We start from the raw sequence: 5,020 nt of genomic DNA, 5'->3' as shown, positions 1-5,020 counted from the left end.
TAAGGGACCTACAGTTTATATCCAACATCCTTAGACTTTAACCCGATTTTGGTTAGCTACGGTATAATAAATATTTGAACCGTAAAGGGCCTACCTTAAAAACTCTTAATTGTTGATTACGGCTGTCAGATAGGTCACTAAAAACTCATGATTTCAATATTCATCAATTTTCTCTAAAAATACTTCGTTTTCTTCAAATTCGAGGAATAAGCACTTTTATTACTGTCGATATTTAGGTCTCTTTTAGGGAATTTTCTAAATACCTGTATTTTTGCTATTCGTTGTTATAATTTAGTTGATAACATAAACACATAATAAATAATACGATTCAATAAATATATACCAGAACTAGGTTTTAAGCATTCATTGTCCATGACACATTGTCTCCGTCGTTTCCCAGCTAAACTTCCTTCAGACATAAATAATATCCAAAACTTAGTTCTCGTCGTAATGTTAACGAACCAAAGTCGTTAGTGGCGGAACTACAGGCATTCGTCACTTCACTCGCCGTTTCCCTTATTTAATTTCCCTGGGAAATGAACGTCGACAAAACTCTCGGGAGAAATATGAGCAGACTAAATTGCTGGATATTTACACGGTAAAACGTACGTTGTGTATCCCCATAGGTAACTTAGGGTGAAATATGTGTTGAGTTGTGCGCGTGAAACGGAATAATCATCGGTTTCTGGATTGGAACATTTCTTTAGTGATATATGGGATAAGCTATATATGTTGGTATCCTTTTACTATTGTTTAATAAATGTTTATTGGAAGAATTCAGCATTCAGCAATGTACAGATCTGTTTTCAAGAGTACTTTATATTGGGTTCAAAATCGGTAACGAAACCACTATGGTAGGAAAAAATGTTGAAAATTGTGTGATGTATTCGTGTAGTAATGTGTGTTCGGACTGAAGACATATTTTTTTACCACTAATTCCACCAGTTTGTGAGTAATTCAGTTTTCACTCACTTTTTGTGACATTGATGTACTTTAGCACGTATACGCGCTACGTAACTACACGGCACTCCCAGCGGTGTGCGCCAGAACCTGTGGTAACCATGGTAACCACTGCACGTCTGAAAGTCTGCAGTTAATTAGGCTAACAGTGGAGAGTGTGGAACTGTATTTGGCAATTACATTAATGTATTTGCAATCCTAAAATGCTATGGGAAGAGAGGAAAACAGGTCCACGACATAGGGTGAAAGAAGTAGTAAAGGTGAGCAGTGTTGAGTGTGGCAATGGATTAATGTATCTGCAATGCTAAAATGCTATGGGAAGAGACTGTAGACTGTAGGTAAAAATGATTACGAAGCACGAATCGATACATATTTTTGATACATGCAATAATTTGAAATCGAAATTTACAACAAATTTACAACAGCTGATTTTTACTCCATAGAGGCTAAAAACGATGTTTACTCCCAAAAGAGTAAAAATGCTACTTTAGACCCGCAACGCATGCATTAAAAACGACTGCAGTACGACAAAAACAATATAATATGAAGCTTGATGGCTCCGCTCAATTTTGTGGATGCCTTTGCGAACGCCACCTAGTTATTTTTTCTATGATTATATACAATATAAATAATTACACTGTGCGTAAAGGTAAGTTAGCAATTAGCAAAAAACATAAAATGCTACTTCTAGCACTACACAAAGCTATGCCACTTAAATTAATGGTAAAATTTAAAACATTATTTAACCGTTCTAGCCACTCTGAGAAAATTCCTTTGAACATTGACTCTTTTTACAAAAAATCTACGAAAATTACTCTTTTACAAAATATATTAGAAACAAAACTCCTTTAGGAAATTTAGGGTGGTATTCGAATCAAACATTACAGTTTAACCATTTTAACGATCGTATGATTCCTGGAGATGTCCGTCTTGTAGAAGATGGGAACGTCTTCTCCAGAAGTAATTGGTATTCCACTCTCTCACTCCCAGACTTGTTCAACATGATGGTTGGAAACCGGAAATCTTCATCCTTCTCTTCCATTTCCTCTTTCTGTCCTCTCTGTCAGTTAGAAATACAAACCTTCTGCTCTTTGTTTTAAGCCCATACCAACTTGTGTTAATTAAAAACCCCAGATTAATTTCATGGTACTTTAGTGTACTTACAAACACGTTTCGAAATTATAGGATGTATACTCAAAATATGAATTAGCATACATAGTGTTAATTGGTTAAATCGTTAACTTTCATAAGCGAAACCCTACAAAATCAGTTTAAACCTGCAGATGACTTGATGTAGTCCTCGGGATTTAAATTTGAAATCAATTGTTTCATATGTTTTTAGTCAGTTGCGTTTTCAGTTGAACATATAACGCATTTGGTGTCAGCAAGATAATGTAAGATGTATATGAATAAAATATGGATATTTTAAATAAATCTCGTGTTTTAGTATGAAGAGTAATGTATTTCAACTAACTCCATTACTCGTTCAATAAAAAAACAAGTATCAGCAAGATTGAACTACTCTAAAACTAAAAGTCCGGACGTCATGAATATGATAGTCATTGAAGCATTCAAAATTCACGAAAATTAAGTTTCCCTATAAGTTGAACCTAACAAAGAAAACTTCGTTGGTAACTTCTCGCGTTTAATTCATTAACAGTTCCATTAAATAAAACCACCTTACATAAACACATCACAATAATATGTGAATAATGTTATTTAATAGTACAAACACATTGTCAAAGAATACCTCCTTTGACTATATCCAAAAGTCAATGGTAAATCCTAAATATTTCACACACAGTAATTGAGACAGCTATTTTTGTGATTTGACTGTTATTTGGTTTCGTAATTTAACAATATTGACGACAGCAAAGTTGGAAAATTCTGTTTGCAATGATCAAAAGCAGGAGACAGATCTGACTCGGTAGATGATTTATGGTTGCCAAACACCCCAGTCGTCATTTCTTATTGAAGACTCCACCGCATACTTTATATCAGCAACACATTTTCTCCTTGCATATTCAGGCAAATTTGTGAATTTACTTCTTTATCACTTGGATTTGTTGGTTGCAGTTACTAAAAATTCAAGATGTAAACATTATAATGTAAGTTAACATTTTATCATTAATTGGCAAGCATGTATCCTGAAAACCTTTTTCTCAGCTCGTGTGCATCGCAGGGTAAATCTACGCATACTGTTAGAAATATATTTTCCTGTAGATGTGCAGAATCCCTTTATAAATTAAAATAAACACAAAAATGAATCTAAAATTAAAAAAAAATTAACACGGGCCTTATGGGTTGCCATGCAGGTGACGAAATAACAACGAAATATAAATAGAAAATCAAAACAAGTGGAAGAAATTCTAATCACTTTTTTTATTTAGCGTGGAGGGAAAATATAGAAGAATGTACATTAAATAATTTTGGTTTTGAGTTTTCGACCACTGGACGACCTACTACTCATTATGCGTTTAAATTTCTTAATTTTATTATTTATAATTTATTATTTATTATTTATTATTTATCTTGCCAATATTTTTATGTAAGAACCTTTGGATTAGCACTATACGTATTATTCATTACATCTCTGTATAATCAATGGCGTGTTTGGTTAATCATATTAGATGGACATACTACATTGTAATCATTGATTAAATAAAATGTATACACATTGCTAATAGTATGGTTTATTGAACTGATTAATGGGTATCCTGCACCATTCATCTTAACCATTTACCGCTACAATGGGCCGTTAAGCGATGGTCATGAACCTACGTCACCGTTTAATGGGGCAGAATATCGGCTCCGATGTCCATGTTTAATGTGCTCGGTCTTTATTACGTAATATATTTAACAATTACCAAACTCATTCACGCCATAATGAAATTTTGATGTACTTCGTTCGATTAGAAAATCTTTATTGCACTGAAAATTTGTTCATGAAAATGCTTGTGATTTTTTCTACCAACGGTAAAAAAATTCTAGCTATTGCATTTTACTAGAAATCTGTACACATAGTACAATAAGGGGTTTTCTGCCTAACACTCCTTTTTTAAATGTCCTACTTGACATATTTTTACTATTTAAGAGTGATTTTAAAGATTACACTTATGGTTATGGTAATTAAAGATGTTTTCCCCAAGGGCTTGGGGATTTTAGCCTTTGATTTATCCATCCATGCCATAGGGTTTTAAATGTCAATTTCTACTGACAAAAATTCTTTAAAACTGTTTTAACAGCTGTGATTTCAGTTAAATTCAATCACAATCAACTTCTAATTCAGAGAAGCATTTTATTAAAATTATATATTTTTAATAAGTTACTTTTAATTGTAGTTATAGTAGTTGAGGTAGGCAAATTGCTCTTTGTTGCGTGGATATAAAATAGAAAATTTCGTAATATTGTAAATTAGTAGTTTAAATAACTTAATAGTTTTCTTAAAACAAACATTCATAAAGTTTTATTTTCTTATGATGGTGTTTTGCCTGGAACGTTAATTTATTTCTGTTACAAAGCAATCTTAGGAAGGTAAAAGTGTATTGAATTATTCTTTATGCTTTAGACACAAGTTAACCCTATTAAAATGCGCAATCTATGCAAGGGCCACCTCGTTATGCATAATTGTAAACAATTAGTAAGCAAACGAAAAGTTGTTGAATGGTAGATATTTGCACGCACAATTCTAACAGCCCTAATTAGAAAGGAGATACGAGCAGACATAAATGTTACAACCAAGATGTAACATTTCTAAGAGGCTGTTTAGACTTGTGTAACAAGCAAGGCACGTACAGTGCGTAGTACAAATGTAGCTTTCAAGAACATTTCTGTCTCAAGAATTTTGCCTGTTTACAATTACATTTAAGAACCATTTATCTTCCAAAACACTATCTTCTAACAAAAGTGACCTTGAACAGAAAACAAATTTAATGAAGTTCAACAACCTTAAAATTCAATTAACAAAAATGTTCCTTTACAAGAACATTAACAGTTTGTAAACTTATCTCTTAGATCGGTTAAGTTTTCAAATGTTTACGTAACAGAGTCGAAGCTCGAG

The sequence above is a fragment of the Macrosteles quadrilineatus genome, unplaced genomic scaffold (genome assembly GCF_028750875.1).
Source record: "Macrosteles quadrilineatus isolate MER2022 unplaced genomic scaffold, UCM_ALF_1.0 Scaffold_4__1_contigs__length_99947679, whole genome shotgun sequence".
NCBI classification, from domain to species: domain Eukaryota; kingdom Metazoa; phylum Arthropoda; class Insecta; order Hemiptera; family Cicadellidae; genus Macrosteles; species Macrosteles quadrilineatus.
Note: the sequence above shows the minus strand (reverse complement) of the source record.